We start from the raw sequence: 20,330 nt of genomic DNA on the forward strand, positions 1-20,330 counted from the left end.
CTGTTTTCAGGACCCAGGATTCAGATGTGACGGTCTCCCATCAGTCTGCAAATAGGGCCAGACAGCCACTGATTGGAGGAAGGTCCAGCATTCATTTGGATCGACGATAGGGATGACCTCCTGTGCCACGAAAGGGCCATTTAGGTTGAAACTGTTGTTTGTTTCTATCTTGAAATCCCGCTAGATCTGCGGGTCGATCTGATCTGGGCTGGTAGGACCTTTGGAATTGTGAGAATTCCTGGCCTGAGTCTGAGGAACGAAATGGCTGTCTACGGTTGTAGGGAGAAGCCCTGCTATCAGCGCTCTTGGTAAGAGAGAAGAACACCTGTCTTGTCTTTATTCTCGACTATGAAGCGATTTAAGGCCTCTCCAAATAAGAAGAATGGCTCCTCTCCCTCAGGGTGGAACCTACCCCATGAGAAATGGCCTGAGCAATAAGGGCCTTAAAATCCTCTGATAATTCTGGGGCCACCCTATCTGCTGAGTGCATCCCCACTGTAGTTGGAGTAAAAGTGTCCTCAGGTGTTTCAATCTTGTCTCTGATCTGCAAATCTGCAGGACGAGAAAGCATGCAATCAAAAGGAAATCTCTGAGTTTGGATTTCCTCAGCAGGAGGGATAAATTCCTGCTCCCTATCTCCCTCTAGTGACCAAGACCCGGAAACTGCAGGCAAGCCCTGTGCTAATGGCTGCTGAGGGGAAGGACTAACAGGCCTTGGCTGGAGGGAGGAAGAATACCTCTCCTGGTCAACTTGCTTCAGAGTTCTAGAGAACTGCTTTTCCAATGCTCTTTGCCTCCTTTCTTCTGCCCTTGTGGGCTTTCTGAAATAAAAAGCCTTCACCTTTATCTTGTTAACAGCTTCCTTACTTGCAGTTCTGGCCTTCCTGGGACTCTTGCTTGGATCGCTTCTCATGGGCCCCATGCTGTCTTGGTCAGCCATGCTGCTATTGCACAGTTTCCAAGGAGGAGAGCTCTCTCAATCCTGCTTCTCCAAGGGGAATTCCAGTCCTGGAAGCCTTTCCTGGGCTGTGGCAGTGGCGGCCCTAACAGTCTCCTGGATAGCCTGCACAACTCACCACATGGCCAAAATGGCCACCGTCTGCCCCAAAAATCAGCTGGAGACCTTGAAAACAAAAGCGGCTGCTGTGGAGCTACCTGGTTAAGCCTGGGAGCTCCACGATATGCTGGGGGCAATCGCGGCTTCAGCACCCCCCCAGGTTGGGGGATCGTTTTGGGGCTCTCCCTTGACTGCCTGGGCTTTTAATTGCTACGTTTTAGATACTTTGAGGGAGTTTTTGCAAACCTTTGGGAGAATCTACATTTAAACTGCTGCTTTCTGCTGAATTGTTGGAGCCAACCTTTGCCACGTCTCTACAGGGCCAAGACTGAGTCATGACTAGGGGACTTCCTGCCCTGACAGGAAGAGGTGTGGCAAAGATTGATGACTCAGTCTCAACCCATATGTGTGGATTATTCCAAAGGCATGCTGGAGAAATGGGGCAAACTCAGTTAACAATCGTCTTGCTAAGCAATAGAAATTTGGGGTCAAATATGTTTGTAAGTCAAGGACTACCTGTAAATAGGAGCTCAAATTTATTACATTTTAAAACCTTACAGAATTAAATTAGCTTTCATTTTGCATTAACAAATCCAGATGATGTTACCCTAAACTGAAGTTTCAATTTTGTGTATCACTGCTTAACTTATATGGAAGATAGAGATTAGAAACCATAGCTTTTGCTTGCAGCAAATCTTTTTAAAATCAGCCTTTTTTCTTATTATCAACTGTAGGTTTTTTTTTCATGAGATTGTCATACATCGATTTATATAGTTTTATCAACTCGACTATATGTTTTATATAATGAATTCCATTCTCTTTGGTTTTATTGTCCATATGTTTGCAATATAATAGCTTCTGAAAAAAAAATGCAATTACAAAAATTAAAGAAGAAAAAGAAATCAAACAATCTTCTTGTGGCAAGCTGGAATGGAAATCTTTCCAACATGTTCTCGAAGTAGTGAAGAGATATTCCAATTGTCTTTTAATTCAGGGTGTTGAGGTAATTCCTTGTTAGGAGAATGAGTGCACACAGGGAAACGTAGTGAGAGTGATGTTGAATAACACACGACCAGCACACAGATACACTGAATAGTAAAATGTAGGTTTTACTTCCCGTAAATGGTTAAGCAAAATCCAACAAGCAGTCCAAGTCATACACAGTTAAAGCAGTCAGTTTTCAGTCCAGGGATAATCCAAAATAACAAAGTCCAGTATCATAAACAGTTCAGTAAATAGACTCACAGTAATCCAAGAAGAACGACGATCAGCAACAGTCAATAGGGAAAAATGCAGGAACCAAAAACAGCAAACAACAGAACATCGACCAACTAGCAACTAACAACTACAGACCAGAACTAACAACCCAGGTTTCTGGCTCCATCTTATGGACGTTTGAGGAACCACACCCAATTACAATTACTGCATTCCCTTAAAGAAACAGTATTGAATGTCTATCCTGGTTTATATATTTCCAACCCAACTGTTAGGTGACTATTAATTCCTAACACAGGGCATGTCACTTTTTCTGCATGAGTTTGCAATTCTCTCAGTAGCAAATTGCAGATCTCCCATAAAATGTAGCATATCTATGCTTAGAAAAAACATCGACTTTATTTCTATATATACATATTTACAATTAAATATATTCAATGCAGTTTTTCTTTACCTGCTTATCAACATTTTTTTTCCATTTGTAATAAACAATTTTAATAGTTGGGAACCAAAGCCAATTTCCCCAATCACTCAAAAGCTCACTGCCCACTTGATGCTTTATTTAAGTTTATACTTAATTCAACTTTTAAAATTAAAATATAGTATGCTGGAAAGCAAAATACCAGCCTCCAGCATCATCTTTATTTATATGACTGCCCCTGGGCCTGAACAGCACCTACAGATATTCTTGAAAAATAGTATTGGGGAGGGAGAGTAGATGCAACCCAGTGTTTTCTTTGGACATGGGATCACCTGCCAAGAGAAAAGAGAGTGCAACAGAATGAGGTCACAGGAAACAATGTTTACCTATTTGCCTGTTGCTAAATTGGTACTGTCCTACTGGTGATATCCACCATAAAAACCATTCTTCTGTAAAAACATATTAGCTCCCACCCTTTCATTAAGAGAAAAAATAGAAGGGAAGACTGGAAATAAAAAGGGATGGTAAAAAGGAAGCATGTGGCCATCCCAAGTATAGCTCTGGCTATATACTGAGCTCTAGTTTGAGCCCTTCACTGTCAAGAATGTGATCACTTATTCACCACAGCATGCAAGAGGAAAATAAAAAAATATTCATCCCTTCTATTTCAGACATACCAGTTCTTTCCTTTTCTGTTTATCCTTATATAAACCTCACATTCACTATATATTGCTTAGTGACATTAAATTATGAATAGAGGACCCAGTGAAAATTTGAGATTCTAAAAATATAACTGAGATGGAATAGATTTTATCGCCTGAGTTAAAAAGAATAGATAACAAACAGTTGGAGACAAATCTCCCTAACTAAGCAGTGAATTACCTTAACTGTCTTCTTTTTCCTCTCTTCTATTCTTGTACTACACAGATAAATCCACAAATAAAGGAGACTAAGAGAAGAGCTATACACTTCAGCACTGCTAACCTACCCTAATAAGCATATGTTTTATACAGTAAGATTATTTGGAAAGAGTAATGAATGAGAAGCAGGTATCAGAGGTGCTAAATAGGAAATACAAGAAAAAGTGTCACTGTAATTAGGCTGAGGAAGTCTATTGATAATAAGTCAGCATGGTGGAAAAAGGTGTAAATTCTAGAGGCAAGAACCACATTAATACCCATTGCCTAAGAAACCTAGTTCAGTCTGGTGGCACAAATTGTTCCAGAAACATGGTATCACTAGCCAGCAGATTAGATAGAGGTGCGTGCTATAGAAAAAGTGGCTAAAAATACTAAAGGTACTACTTCATCAAAATATCATGAGGATGAGGATAATTATATTATTATTTCTGTTCGGCTTGCTTGAATCTGCATAATTGGCACACATTCCAGCAGACTTCTGAATCTGTCTATCTTACTCATTTGGAAGGAAAGTCGAGGACTTAATTTCATTAAGCAGTTCATATAATCCCAGCAGTTCTTTCAATCAAAAACGCCAGAAGTTGTAATTTCTATTCCCTAATTCAGATAGTATTTTCTCCTGTTTAACAGACGTATTCTTTTCTGATTTTTTACATAGTTTAGGATGGATCAATGTATCTGTACTAAGCATTTACATATCTGAGGATTTATTTAGTTAATTTTTAAAAGATTCTATGCTTGGATATAGCAGCAGTTTGTTCTTTTCACATACATTTTCACTTTGGCAACGTCTCATGAAAAATCATATCCCATATGATTTTTAAAAAAGAAGATTGAAACTAATACAAGCTAATATAAAAAAAAGAAATCAAAGAGAAAGCTAAAAGTGCAGAGTAGAAGAAAATGAAAGAAAAATAGAAGGGAAAAAAAGATACAAAGAAGTAGCCTCCATTTTTCTCTATAACAGTTATAAAGTACAATCATAACAGATACAGATAATCAGAGTTGGAAGGGACCTTGTAGGTGATCTAGTCCAACCCCCTGCCCAAGTGGGAGACCCAACACCATTTCTGACAAATGGCAGTCCAATCTCTTCTTGAAAGTCTGAAGTGATGGCGCTCCCACAACTTCCGAGGGCATGGTGTTCCATTGGTTGATTGTTGTCACTGTCAGAAAGTTTCTCCTTATTTCCAGGTTAAATCTCTCCTTGTTCAGTTTCCATCCATTATTCCTTGTCTGGCCTACAGGCGCTTTAGAAAATAGCTTGACCCTTTCCACCCTGTGGCAGCCCCTCTAATATTGTCTCCCCTGGTCCTTCTCTTTACTAGACTAGCCAAGCCCGGTTCCTGCAACCATTAGTTGTATGTTTTAGCCTCCAGTCCCCTAATCATCCTGGTTGCTCTTCTCTGTACTTTTTCAAGAGTCTCAACATCTTTTTTATAATGTGGTGACCAAAACTGGATGCAGTACTCTAGGTGTAGTCTTACTAAGGCTTTATAGAGTGGTATTAGTACTTCCCTTGATCTTGATTGTAACCCTCTGTTAATACAACTTAGTATTGCATTAACTTTTTGGCTGCTGCTGCACACTGCTGGCTCATATTTAGCTGGTTGTCCACGAAGACTCCAAGATCTCTCTCACAGTTACTGCTACTTTGCCTGGTTTCACCCAGTCTATATGTGTACTTTTGGTTTTTCTTGCCTAAGTGTAGGACTTTACTTTTCTCTACATTGAATTTCATTTTGTTAGATACAGCCCAGTGTTCTAGTCTGTCAAGATCTATCTGAATCTTGAGCCTATCTTCTTGGGTGTTAGCTATTCCTGCCAGCTTAGTATCATCTGCAAACTTGGTAAGTTCCCCTTCTATTCCCTCATCTAAGTTGTTAATGAAGTTAATGAAGATATTGAAGAGTACTGGGCCTAAGACAGAACCTTGTAGCATCCCACTGCTTACTTCCCTCCATGTAGAGTTAGACCCATTAAGGACTACTTGTTGAGAACGGTTTGCCAGCCAGTTGCGAGTCCATCTAATTATAAATTTATCTGTTACTCTATGGCAGGGCTGTCAAACTCGCAACGACATATTGTTATCATGTGACGTATCGCAACCTTTTCCCCCTTTGCTAAACCGGAAACTGGGGTTGGGCATGGCCAGTGTGTGATGCATCTGGCTCGTGGATTGCAAGTTTGACACCCCTGCTCTATGGGTGGAACATAACTATCTTCTTTCTATAATCTGTCCTGTCTAATTTTCAAAAATGTAAATATTTGAAGTTCATTTTTGTTTCATATAAAGAAGTTCATTTTTGTTTCATATAAAAGTTCACAAGGAGTTTCCAGTCAGCAATAAATACAGATATTTGTCTCTTCTCTCATCAAAGGAATCAATTTAGCCATCTCAGCATGTCCCATCATCTTCACCAATCATTCTTCCATTGTGCCAAATTCTTCCACTTTACAATACTCTCACTCTGTAATAATTATATTAAAAACAAAGTGCTATGACATTTTACAACTCTTTGTCCATCAATCCCAAAAGAAAAACATCTTACATCATTTGTATCTGTTAAAATCCTCTGAATCAGTGTGTATTTGAATCAAATGTTATAGTTTTGTCTACCAAATCCGAGAAAATATTCTTGTTCACATTTTCAACATAAATATGAATTCCTTTTATGCATTCTAGACAATTTCTCAGTAATATATGCCAAAGTTATATGTCACATCATTTTATTAAAAACTCTCTTTATGATTATAAGATGTAAATTATATTCTTTTCAACTATATATTTTTCCACTGTTTCATCTCTATATTATTCCAATACCAATTTGTATTACATACTATTTCAAACTCAGTTTTACAATGTTCAAATGATGAAATGCAATTGCTAAAATGTATAAATTTTTACTGGAGAGTCATATTGCCATGACTGTAATAGTATGGCAACTTAATATAACACATGAACATTCCAGGAAGTACTGCTAAAATACAAACATGTGAAGAAATAATATCGAGAAAAATCACAGAAAAAAACGTTTGGTACTCTTATCTTGAACTCAAGATAAGAATACAAAACAAAGGTGGCACAGTAGCATATCATGATATGTACCATATCATGTATCTGATATTAACACAATTGAAAAAGTCCAGAAATATTTCACAAGAAGAGTTCTCCACTCGTCTACTCATTGCAGAATACCTTATGCCACCAGACTTGAAACTCTAGACCTAGAAAACCTAGAACTATGCTGCCTCCGGTCCGATCTAAATATAGTATATAAAATCATACATTGCAATGTCCTACCTGCAAATGAATACTTCAGCTTCAATCATAACAATACAAGAGCACACAATAGATACAAACTCAAGGTTAACCACACCAAACTTGACTGCAGAAAATACGACTTCAGCAAGAGTGATCAATGTCTGGAATACTCTACCTGATTCTGTGGTTTCTTCCCCAAACCCCAAAAACTTTAACCTTAGACTGTCTACTATTGACTTCACCCCTTTCCTAAGAGGTCAGTAGGGGGCGTGCATAAGCGCACCAATCGTGCCTAATGTCCCCATCCTATTGTTTTTTTTATTTTTCTTATAAGTATCTATCTCATGTATTCAAAACTATATTCTTATATCTGTATCTTGTAAGCGATTGACAAATCAAATCAAATAAATAAAATAGTTAGAAGGCAGTATTGCAGGCTAATTCTGTTGACCGCCAGGTTTTAATCTTAATGTAAACCATTCCAAATTTGATTGCAGGAAGTACAATTTCAGCAACAGAGTGGTCAATATCTGGAACTCACTACCTGATTCTGTTGTCACCTGCTCAAACCCCTACTCCTTTACCCTCAAACCTCTATCGACCTCACCCCATTCCTAAGAGGTCTGTAAGGGGCATGCACAATCGTGCCTACCGTCCCTGTCCTATTGTTTCCAATTATTAGTTCCTATTTCTTGTATTTAAACTTATGCTTATTCTTATTTCTATTGTAAGCCTTTGACAAAATAAATGAATGAATGAATGAATAAATAAATAAATAAATAAATCCTCACCAGCTCAAGATTGACTCAGCCTTCCATTCTTCCGAGGTTGGTAAAATGAGGTGCCAGATTGTTGGGGGCAATATGCTAATTCTGTTAACCCCTTAGAGAGGGCTGTAAAGCACAGATAAAATATCTGTATTAGTGAAACCAAATGTTCAAAAGGTTAATAAATGGAACATTGGTCTTACCTGAATGTTCTTTCTCTTTTTGTGGTGAGAGTGTCCAGTGCATGGGGTGACTCTTTTCCTCGCTGATTGGACTGAGTCTATCTAAGCTGTTTGAGCTCCGCCTCTGTTGCTGGCTCCTCCCCAGCTTTCGGCAAAGAAACTGACAGACTGGACGTGTCTCTGTATATATAACAAGAAAAAACACACATCATCGCTCCCACCATCCCATGCCTCCGACCAGATGTACTTAGGGTGGGCCTGGACTCTCACCACAAAAAGAGAAAGAACATTCAGGTAAGACCAATGTCTTTTTGTGGTTACGAGAGTCCAGCATGAGACATACCAAAGCTGGATTGTCCGTGGGAGGGTTCAAGTCTGGTGTTGCTCGTTCCTTTGCCCACGAACACTCTGCAGAACCTGCCTGCCAAACACAGCATCTGCTGATGCGAATGCATCCAACCGATAATGTTGGGTGAAGGGAGAGAGTGAAGACCACATAGAAGCCCTGCAGATTTCTTCAATAGGTGCCTGTGTGGCCCAGGCTGCCATCGTAGCTGCGCTTCTTGTAGAATGGACAGTCACACCCTAAGGCACCGGAAGAGACCTAGTTTCACAGGCTCTGGAGATGCAGGAATGAATCTATCTGCCCACTGTTGGTGGTGTGACCTTTCCACCCAAGGTGGCCAGTTGAAATGCTACAAAGAGCACCTCTGTTCTATGAAAAGCAGCCATTTGTTGAATATAAATCTTCAATAGTCAGCAAACATCCAGAGAGTGCCACGCCCATTCCAAGGCGTGAGTAGGATTAGGACAGAAATTAGGCAGGGTAAGCTCCTGAGCGCTATGAAACCACGAATTGATCTTAGGCACAAAGTAGGATCTAATCTGAGAACTACCCTATCTGGGTGGAAGATAGAGATCTTCCCTAACCGACAGAGCTGCCAGCTCTGAAATCCTTCCAGCAGAAGTAATTGCCACTAGGAATGTCACGTTAATGGTCAACATGTGTAGGCTAATAGAGCTAAGGGGTTCAAAGGGTCAATGACTGTAGCATCTTGGGTAGGTCCCAAGTTGGGAAACTGTGTACCACAGGAGGCCTAATATTAGATGACCCTTTAAGAAACCTACGAATAGTGGAATTGAGAAATAGGGACCCTGACCTTCCAAAGGGAAGCACTGAAGACAAGGGCGCTACTTGCCTGTGAAGAGTATTGGCTAAAAGTCCTTTTATTTAGGCCATCCTGAAGGAAATCTAAGATGTTGGTGATGGAAACAGCTGTAGGATGAAGGCCAGCCTTATAGCACCACTGACAAAAGGTCTTCCAGGTAGCATCATAAATACGATTTGTGGAGGGCTTTCTGGCTGCCTGAATCATGTGAATGACCCTCTTGTCAGCTATGGAATTCATCGCTGCCACATAGTTGAAGAAAGTGGGATGGGGTGATGTTTATTGAGTAGCTCTTAGTAGACAAAATATATTATTTTGATAGTTCAAGGTTACAGAGTGTGGCACAGAAAGAATTAAAACTTACTTTGGGATTGGTGCACGTGATCTGGTGATGAAGGAAAAGGGGATGGGTTGTAGCTTGGGACTTTGTGGGGAAGCCGGGAAGATTTAGTTCCGGATTTCCCCAGTATGTGCTAATAAAAGTACTTTGAGATGGCATGTGTCTTGGAGTTACTGATAGGAATGGAATTTCCCTGGAACGCTGACAATAATCTGGAACTTTAACAACTTTCAGCTCTCCTAAGAGGGATCTATCAGGGGTGCTGAACCCCAGGATTTGTTCCATCAATGGATCAATCCGAAAAATCAGCCAACACGGGACGTGAGACAGAAGGGTATTGGGAGATAATTGAATCCCCCAGCCCCCCTTTGGAAGAGTTAAGGCACGTTGAAGAGAGGCAAGATTTAGGAGCCCGGCCCAAAGAAACAGATTCCTGAAGAAGTTGTCAGACGGGAGTGGAGAAAAAGCTGCCTGGAGAATTCATTCCATCAAGCCTTTTACATACTGCAAAGGTGGCATATTGGATGTGTGGAGCTCAAATTATATCGGAAGGCCAACTGGATCGAATTACAAGGGAGACACGAGAGATGCAGACTACAACAGGTATGTTGCAATCTCCAAGTCCTTCTCCCCCACACCCAGAAGGAAATTTACCCCCTGCAGAAAGTATCCCTCCAGGGTGGGGATTTTATCCTGGTCAAGGGTGGATCCAGTACCAGTGGATGCCAGCGCCAGCAACGACCTGGCCCCAGAGAGAATCAGTGATCCCTTCCCAACAAAGGGATCTGTACAGGCAGCAAGAAGCAGCCACCCCTCCTTTCCTCATGCAGGGAATGGGACAACAATCAGCCTCTTCATGGCAAGTCCCTGATCAGCCCCCACTCAGAGCAACCCTGCAGAGGCCCTTCTTCCAGAGAGTACCAACCTCCAGACCATACCAGATGCAGGCCAATTTCAAATTGACCATACTAGATTCAAGGCCAATTTTGATGGGCGCCATGAACTTATTTCCTCATTCAAATGTAGTCTCACATAGACCAATTTGGAGACCAATATGCAACTGAACATGATTTAGTTACTGCAATAACAGATGGGATGAATGAGGGGGATGCTTCTGACTGGGTGGCGCAATTGCACTATGAACAGGCCCCAGAACTACAGGATGTCAATGCATTTCTTCAATTGCTGAGACTCAGATTTGAGAATCTAGACAGAGTGGCTGAAAATGAGGACAAATTAATGAAAATGAAACAAGGCAAGCGACCCTTATCAGATTTTATATGGGACTTTAGAAGGATCACAAGCCACCTCATAGATTGCCCTGAAAAATTAATCTTGCACTATTTTAAAAACGCTATTGACCCAAAAGTAAAGAAGGCCTGCGACATTAGGGAAATACCAGAGACCCTGCAAATTGAGGGTGCAGCCACCCTCAATTTAGACCACGGCATCAACAAAAAAGAGCCCTACCTGAAGGCCTTCCTAGGAGAGCTGTGGCTATATGACAGCTGACCAGACCTGCTGAAACTGCTCCCACCCAACCCACCAGAATGATAAAGTGTTATAGTTGTGGCCAGAGTGGCCATAAAGCAGCCAACTGTCTGGCCCCTGCACTTGTTCCACAAGCTCCACAACCAAAGTCTGATACAGCTACCAGGGGGCAGAAAAGTTAAGGAAAGCCCCCAACACTAGCCACTTTGCTAGACACACCATAGAAGGTCCTCTCCATGCAGAAGGGAGCAACAAACTTCCAGACCAACACAGCCTTCCTAGACAACTCACTGACGAAGACGATCCTATGGTGTGTGCACCCATCACACCTTTTACCATCAAAATGAAGTTAGTAGTGCCTGGCACGGGGAGGCAGGGGAATTAGAAGCTGTCATAGATACCAGATGCTCTAGATGCCTTATTGGGCTCCACATTGTTGAACAATTGGACATAAAAACTAAACCACCAAAACGCCCAATCAGATTTGAACAAGTGGATGGGACATTAATTGGGGGACCACAGCCACCCAAATGACAGAGTTAATCAAACTGGAGATGGGTCCTCACCGCGAACTCATACGTTTTACAGTAGCTCCAAGAATGTCAGAATCTATCATATTGGGACTTGCTTAGCTAGATAAATGGGCCCTTACCATCAAGTGGGAGGATGGATTCCGGAAAATCATTATTGGAGTGGAGCCACTGGCCCCCTTCCTCCCACTAAGAAACCACAATCCAACCTGGGTCCAGAAACTGAAGCAGCAACCACCGCCCCGGACCTTCTTCCAGGTACTTCCCAAGTGCCCAAACAATATAGAGAGATGGCTGAGGCATTCAGTGAAGAGGAATGTAATATTTTACCTCCCCATCGAGCCATGGATTGCGCCATAGAATTAGAACCCGGGGCAAAACTACCAAAACCAAAGATGTATTCCATGACACCAGCTGAAATGACTGAATTGAGGACAGAGGTTTCATTGAACCTGCCAAATCTAAGTTGGCCGCTCCAGTGCTGTTCAAAGAAAGATGGTGGGTTGAGATTATGTGTTAATTTTAGGGGCATGAACGCCGTGTGTATCAAAAACATGTATCCTCTCCCCCTTATGAAGGACTTACTAAACCACCTGTCAAAAGGGAAGGTCTTCACCAAGCTAGATCTGAGAGAAGCTTACTACTGTATCCGCATAAAAGAGGGAGACAAATGGAAAACAGCCCTTACCTGCCCTTTGGATAGTTTCCAATTCCAAGTCATGCCTTTTGGACTTCATGGAGCCCCTGCAGTATTTATGCAACTCATCAATGAAATGTTACATCTGCACCTGTACCACGGGGTCCTCATCTACCTGGGTGACATCCTTATATTCAGCAAAACCATAGAGGAACGTGTCAAATTGGTCAGATGAGTCTTGAAAAAACTTTTGACTGCCAAGTTATATGTAAAACTGTCAAAATGCAAATTCCACAAGGAGTTGCTGGATTACTTAGGCTACCGAATATCCAACCAGGGAATTGAGATGGACCCTGGAAAAGTGAAAGCCGTGCTGGACTGGCAACCCCCCAAAACATGAAAGCAACTTCAAAGCTTTTTGGGTTTTGCCAATTTCTATAGACAATTCATTCCTTCTTTTGTCAAGGTTGCCCTCCCTTTGACAGAGTTATTAAAAATGGGCCTTTCACCCACCAAACCAAAGCCCAGTCAATCCCTTGCTTGGACAATGGACTGCCAGGAAGCTTCTGAAACCTTAAAACACCTCTTTGCAGCTGAGCCCATTCTCCAGCACCCAGACCCGACCAGACCTTTTATAGTCCAAGCTGATGCTACTGATGTGGTGGTAGCAGCCTTTCTGCTACAAAAGGACTCTCAGAACCAACTGATGCCTTGCGCTTATGTGTCCAAAAAGCTAACGGACACAGAGCGAAGATGGGTGGTCTGGGAGAAAGAAGCATTTGCAGTACGATGGGCTTTGCTGACTTGGAGGAATTTCCTAGAAGGGGTGAAGGAGCCGTTTGAGGTGTGGACTGATCACAAGAACCTCAAGACTCTAAAGACACTTTGGAAGCTATCACATAAACAAGTCCGCTAGGCTCAATACTTCAAGCGGTTCAACTTCAACATGAAATATATCCCCGGAGAGAAAAACGTATTGGCGGACGCCCTGTCCAGGAAACCCCAGTTTGACAGTCATCAAGAGGAAATAGTGCAGGCTTTGATATCAGAAGCTCAATCGCCAGGCCAAGTAACCACTCGAGGCCAAGCCAACCGCAACCCCAAACGCCTGGAAGACAAACTGACCATGGAGTTGAAAGCAGCCCTATTGACTGATCCCTGTTTGTGGAGCATCAAACTGAATTAACAATGAATGAGGGACTGGCTTGGAAAAAGACTAAACTTTATGTACCCTCAAACCTAAGACTAATGGTACTAAAGCATAGGCACGACTCACGCCTGGGGGGACACTTCGGGTTCTTAAAAATGTTACATTTAGTCAGAAGACAGTTCTGGTGGCCAAAATTGAAACCTGACGTCAAGGACTATGTAAAAAGCTGCTCAATTTGTGCCACAATGAAACACAGAACTGGAAAAACCCCTGGCCTCCTCCAACAAGTAGCTGAACCAACACAGCCGTGGGAAGAAATCGCAATGGACTTTATCATAGAATTACCCGAGAGTGAAGGGAATACAATCATTTGGAGTGTTATTGACTTATTCTTTAAGCAAGCCCACTTTACAGCCTGTAAAGAACTTCCATCTGCAAAAAAGCTTGTGTCCATGAAGCATATCTATAGGTTACACGGAGTACCTCGTAGAATAATATCAGACAGATGGGTACAATTTACCGCTAATTTCTGGAGGGAGTTTTTAAAGTCTATTGGGATGTCCCAAGGGTTATCCTCAGCATTCGATCCGGCCTGCAAAGGAGCAGCGGAAAGAATTAATGCCATGGTAGAACAATACATTTGATGCTATGTAAATTATCAACAGGAAAACTGGGCTGAATTATGACCATTTGCAGAGGTTGCTTATAATAATGCAGTACATTATTGTACATTATTACAGGGTTGACTGCATTCCAAATCAACACTGGCATGGAATTTGTCCCTGTGCCAGAATTACCTAGAGAATCCTACATTCATGTCTGTAACAGAATGGATGAACTCATTAAAAAAAGGTTGGGAGGATATGAAAAAAAGTTTGACTGAAGCTGCAAAGGATTACAAAAAGCAAGCTGACAAACATAGATCCCTCCAACCACCATTTAAAATAGGAGACAAAGTATATTTGTCAACCAAATATCTTAGATTGAAACTTTCCTAGTAAAAAGTTGGCACCTAAATTCTTAGGTCCATTCCCAATTTCGAAAATAATCAATCCAGTCATGATCCAATTAAGTCTTCCCCGGCTATTGGGAAAAATTCGCCAAGTGTTCCATAGTACTTTATTAAAACCAGCTGTTACATCAATGATAAGACCAATACCAATTGCTCCCCCTAAACCTTTAATCGTACAGGGTGAGACACATTATGAAATCAAGAAAATCCTTGATTCTAGATTACACTGAGGACAGCTGCAATATTTGGTCTTATGGAAGGGTTACCCTATATCAGATGCTACTTGGGTAAAAAGTTGGGATGTACACGCAGAAAGATTGGTTAACCAATTCCATGAGGAATTCCCCCACAAACCGAAGGGTCCTCTTGGAGGGAGAGAGGGGGGGGGTAAGGACAACACATTAACCCCTGGTTGTGTTTTGTTTCTTATTTTCTTATAGGAGAATAATCAGGATGTGAGTCCCTTGTACTAAAAGTTTGAAGCTTCTGAGGGCTAAGCAGACTGCTCTCAATTCTAACCAGTTAATATTCCTTCCCTATTCTGTCCCTGATCACTGGCTTTGTGCCATCTGGGATTGAAGATGTGCTCTCGATCCAAAGAGGCTGGCATCGGTTGTAATGACAAGCCATAGATAGGTTTGAATAGGTGCCCTTTGCAAATCGCTTGGGATTGCCACCTCCGGAATGACCTTATTACCAATCTGGAGACCTTGAACAAAGAGTGACTCCTGCTCGCCATTTGATAAGGTAAGAGGAATCATTGCAGTGTCCTTGAATGCAGACGTGCCCAAAGCACGATGGAAATGGATGACACCATCTTCCCCAGAAGCTGAGAGAGGAGGGCCAGAGGAACAGTCGCTTCTCTCTGAATCCTGCCTGCCAGGGCCTGCAAACTGTCCTGTCGATCCTGGGAAAGAAAAACTTTGCATGAGATAGTATCAATATTAGCCCCCAAATGCAATAAACACATAGTGGGGGAGAAGTGACTTTTCTCAGTATTGATGGAGAAGCCAGGGCCTGTAACAGCAAGACTATAGTCTGTAGGTCTCTCAGGGCCGTGTGTTCTGAGGATGACTGGATTAAAATATCATCCAGGTAACATTGCACATGTACTGGGATAGCACATAAATGTGCTGCTAGGGCTGCCAGAACCTTAGTAAAAACCCTAGGTGCAGAGGATAGCCTAAATGGCATGGCCCTGTATTGGTAATGTCTCCCAGAATAGCAGAAACGCAGAAAACATCTATGTGATTGACATATCCAGATATGCTTCAGTCATATAATGTGAAGAAGTCACCCTCCCAAACGCTCTTTAAAATTGTCTGAAGTGATTGCATCTTAAAACGCTTGTACAGAAAGTGTTTATTAAGCCTTTTTAGTTCCAATATCGCATGCCACCACCCAAGGTTGTGGGGATAACAAAAAGCCTGGAGTAAAATCCCATTCCACTTTGACTCTGAGGAACCTCCTGGATAGCTCTGATATTCAGCAAATGCTGGATGGCTGTCTCCATAAGCTTCCTCTGTGATGCCTCCCTGGATATGAGACAAGGCACAAAAAACCTGGGGGGCTGGGATCTAAATTCAAGAAAAATGCCTGATCACACTGTTTTAAGCACCTAAGCATCAGATGTGATCACCTCCCATTGGTCAGCGAAGCAGTGAAGCAGGATAACCTGCCTCCAATGGCAGGACTAGCATTGCAATCAATGAGAACGTCGGAAAGGGCAACTTCCTCCTCCTCGAAAGAGCCGCTTGCCTGAATATTGGATCTTGCCCTTGCTTGCCTGGTCCTGTGGTTGCTCTTGGCAAGAGAATACTTGTCTCTGTGACCTTTGTAGCCCCGGGCTGGATTCCGGTCTGAAGAAAGGTCTCCAGAAGTATGGAGCAGACCGATAATCAGAACATCTGGACAGGGAAGAGAGGACCTTCCTCTTGTCCTTGGCTTCTACTAAATGAGGATCCAAAGATTCCCCAAATAACTTATCACCCCATGGTAGCAGGCACCACTTTCCACTTGCGCCTGCCATCTGCCTGCCAATTTTTGAGCCAGAACATCCTGCATGCAGCCACTGATGACGTTATGGCTTTTGAGGCAAATCTGGCACCATTCAGAGTGGCATCCGCCGTGAACCCTGCTGCAGCCACCAATTTATTGATGTCCTGGTGTGCATGGACATCAGTGATTGGAATTCTATCTTGCAGCTGCCTGAGCCAATGTAAGGAGGCCCTTGTAAAAAATGATGCTACAGTTGAGGCTTTGACCGCCATGCAGCTGCCTGATGGGTTCTCTGAAGAGATTGTTCAATCCTCTTGTCTTCTGCTTTTAGGACCTCCTCTGGGTCCGTTGGGTTTGAGGACCAAGGCTGCCACAGGGCCATTTACCAGGGCCAGTATCTTAAGTGTCTTGATTAGTTCAAGGCTCATGTTAAAATAACGGCATTCATTTGATGATAAAATGGGTGCTAACCAGCTGAATCTAATTGCTTGTTGATTACATTCAGGAACAGTCTTGGTGATGGTACTACCTCTGTGCACAAAGTTGATTCAGAGAAAAGCTGGTCTGGGGGAGCTGGAATATCTTCCACTGGCTCCCCAACATCTGCCTCAGGCCCCAATTGAGCTGTATTCTTTGCTTTAAATAACAAAGATCTAAATGAAATGGGCCAGAACAGACCAGTAAAAGACAGTTGATCAGGAATTAATCCATCATCATCAGAGAGATCTAACTCTCTCTGATTCTCTTCTGCTGCCATAGAAGATTGACTGCGCACTGATGGATCAGGTGAACCCGAATCTTGTAAGATCGGCCTGATTCTATGTTGAATAGTTGGATCAGGCCCTGATATAATGGATTGTTCAGATGACACTGATTCTGGTCCCTTGAGTGATTGGAGATTTTCAGCTATACCCCTTCTAATAGCCTTGGAAATGATGGCCTCCATATGAGCAAGCAGGTTCAGATGACTCTGAATGACGAAGGCCTGCTGCTGTAGGCATAAATGTGGTCTTTATACCAGGCCTGAGCCTGTTTGGTTTTTTCTGAAAGGTCACTTGTGGAGTTCTTTCATAATCTCTGCCAACTGAAGTTAACTTTAGGTCTGTAGGCTACAAAATCTCATCTGGAGACCAGGCCTGAACCCGAGGCCTACACTCAGGAGCAGGCCCAGGCTTTACTTGCAGTTCACTGGTCTGGTGAACTGAATCATCCTGGGGAGGAGATCTGCCCACCCACAGCTCTTTGGGTTTTTTTGAGCTGCTTTTCCAGAGCTGTCTGGCGCCTCATGGTGTCCTTTTCCTCTGTCTTTGAGACTTTTTTTTGAATCTCTGCTCCTGGACATTCCTCTAGAACTTGCATGGCTGTGACCACCCTCCTTTTGAGGCTTGCCTAGAGCCTGTGCATCTGCCATCTTGACCTGAAGTGTGCCACTGGAGGGAGAGAGAGGTTGGGGGAGGATGGCTGCTATTAAACCCCCCACTGCAGCAGCCTCCCCTGCACTCCGTTGGCTAGATGTAGGCCAGGCTAGGCTTAATGCTGGGGCTGCAACCACACCCTGCTGGATTCGTTCTTCCAGACTTTTGGGTGGGCTCATGTTGCCACTTCACACCAGAAGAAGCCACACTAAGCCCAGTTGAAATGGCGCCATGCGACTTCTAATCTGGCACTAGTGGCTGATTTGCACCAATCAGCTCTTGTGTGGGCCAATCCTGCCTACCAATAGTGCGAACCGCAATCATGCAGTCACAGCCTGCACGCTTGGGGCTAAAGCGCCAGCGCTCTGCTGAACTTGGCTAGGGTATTAAAAACCCCTTTACAGCCAAATACACTGGGCTGTTCCCTCTGGGAATTAAGGCCTGTGGCACTGACCTTCTTTTACTGTTTAAAACACGGCAATTACAATAGAAACTCTACTCCAGTGAAACCGAAAGTGGAGCTGTTGAAAACACATCCGTCCTGGCTGAGAGACTGAGTCGAAAACTGGGGAGGAGCCAGCAACAGAGGCGGAGCTCAAACAGCTTAGACAGATTCAGTCCAATCAGTGAGGAAAGGAATCACCCCATGCACTGGCCTCTTGTAACCACAGAAAGGAGAAAATGGTCATTTTCTAATCACAGTTCAAAAGATTAATAATAGGGTAATGTGAAATATAGGCAAATGGCATAAGTAAAAAAAAATTACCTTTTAAACTGCATAAAATAAAAATTGAGAATTATGAGTGATTTCTTTTTAATGAGAAAGAATAAAAGGAAAATAATGTCTAATTAATAAGAAAAGTGATCTTTAGAACTGTAAGAGAAACAGAAAAGCAGAAGTCTGAACTTCCTGTGGCATTTTCATCGAGGATGGACCAAAGACCATGATCATGCATGGCTTCAATCCATGCTGTTCCCGTTAAAGGGCTCCAAACAGGGCTAGAACCACCTTGGAGGGGTGGAGAAGAAGGGGAGACTGTCTGTTGGGTTGAAGGGAGCTGCATCTCCCCTCACTAGGTAAACTCCCCCAAAGACGGGATTGCAGAGATGGCTAAACATGGCCACACTGAAGATGGAGAGCTATCCGGGACAAAGATTGTGCAGGAGCAGTGAAGAAGCAGACAGTGTGGAGATCAGGCAAACTAGGCACAGTATTTGAAAATGAAGGTACCCTGGATTTATAGTTTTGTAAGAAAGATTGGAAAAGCAGCAATCCGAGGGAGGGGGAAAATTGGACATAAGTGAAAGTGGCTTTGAACTTTAAAAAGAGTTAAATTGAAAGAGGAAGCTAGAAGAAAATATCTGCTTAAATTGGATTATATTAAATTATATGATATTGGCACTAAACAGGCTTAATTAAAAGCTGAACTTGAATGTGCCAAAAAGAAATAATACTTAACAATTGGACTTACTGGATTATTGAAACTTAAAAGCCTTAAAAGGGAAAGGAAAGTGAAAAGAAAAGATGAAACTTGGACATAACAGAGAGTGCCACCTAATGGCAAAGGAAAAACTTCAGTGACTCTTTAAAAGTTTGGTTCTCTAAAAATTGGAACTTGATACAAAGTAAGAGCAACTTTGATACAGTAAGATAGATAAAGGAAGAAGAAAGAAGCTTGAACCCTGGGAATACTAGGTGACTTTGAGAAAAATTCAAAACCCAACAAAAGAAACTTAATAATAAAAATATATAAACATTAGACTATTCTGACCCTGGAAAATTGAAACAGGATTTAACAGAAGTGGATGACTAGAAGCTGGTTTAAATAAACTACTGGACAACTGGACTGGACTTAAATACTGAAGGTAAAAGAAAAATTGAAATTGAAAGAGGTGCACAAAAATGGCAGAATTTTGTTTGGAAATAAAATCGGACTTAAGTAGTATAAGGGAAATGATATGTGAAAGAGTGGAACTGTGCATTATTGCCTTACAAATTTTAGAAATGGTGACTTTGGAGAACAAAGAACAAGGAGATCCAGAAGGGGAGGAGTTGATTAGAGAAGAGGCCAGCCTCAATGAACAAATGGAGCAACGAACATTAAAACAAGGGGGCAAAAACATGGAAATTAAAATGTGGAGGTTTGAGGGGACATTTAAAGAGGTAACTGTTTGGAAAGTCAGATAAAGAAAAAGGAAACAGCTGAAAAGGGAATTACAGGAGAAAGCTCAAAAGAGGGAAGAGGATAAAAATTGGAGTCAGAAATGGAGGGGAAAAGTAAAGGAAAAGGGTCAGAAAAGAAGGGGAGATAGAAAGCCAAAAAATGAAAAGAAGTTGCATGGCTGGAAGACCTAGAGATAATGGGTATTAGATAAAGAATAAGAAAGGGAATTCTGCAAGGTAATGTATAGCGAGGTATAAAAACATAGATTTTTTAAAAATAGAATGATTTGATGTGGGAATTATTATTTGTTCTTTGTGTACGTGCAAGGACAACGGGCCTTCTGGTAGTTGACTGCAACACGGAACAAGGAGCAAGGACAAACTGTTGCCATTTCTTACCCAGAATTGTAGCAAACTTAAACTTTGCAGCTTTGTATGCTTACACGAATAATCGGTGCATTTTGTGTGATGTAATGCGTTTGTGACAAGACACTAACAAAATTGTTACAAGGATTGCTTCTAATAAAAGAGGGTGTCAGAGTCTGCTTTGTGCTCTCATCCCGATCTTGCTTCAAGACGTCGTCTCAGTGTTTTCAT

At 42.1% G+C, this 20,330-nt stretch overlaps 1 protein-coding gene across 7 annotated transcripts in view; it reads right to left on the reverse strand.

Annotated features, from left to right (window-relative positions):
• LRRC3B (leucine rich repeat containing 3B) overlaps positions 1–20,330 on the reverse strand; it is a 134,684-nt gene that overhangs the window by 44,120 nt on the left and 70,234 nt on the right. For 3 of the 7 annotated variants that reach the window (XM_087948113.1, XM_087948118.1, XM_087948112.1), the window contains exons 2-3: positions 7,849–8,007; positions 7,670–7,771 (exon numbers count right to left, since the gene is read on the reverse strand). The exons of 2 other annotated variants lie outside the window; for them this stretch is intronic. The gene's annotated coding sequence lies outside the window, so the exon portion shown is untranslated. 2 more of the 7 variants (XM_087948114.1, XM_087948115.1) reach the window with 2 other exon arrangements.

Source organism: Notechis scutatus, chromosome Z (assembly GCF_049901735.1).
Source record: "Notechis scutatus isolate UNSWTSFEM ecotype Mainland chromosome Z, rNotScu1.2, whole genome shotgun sequence".
Lineage (NCBI taxonomy): Eukaryota > Metazoa > Chordata > Lepidosauria > Squamata > Elapidae > Notechis > Notechis scutatus.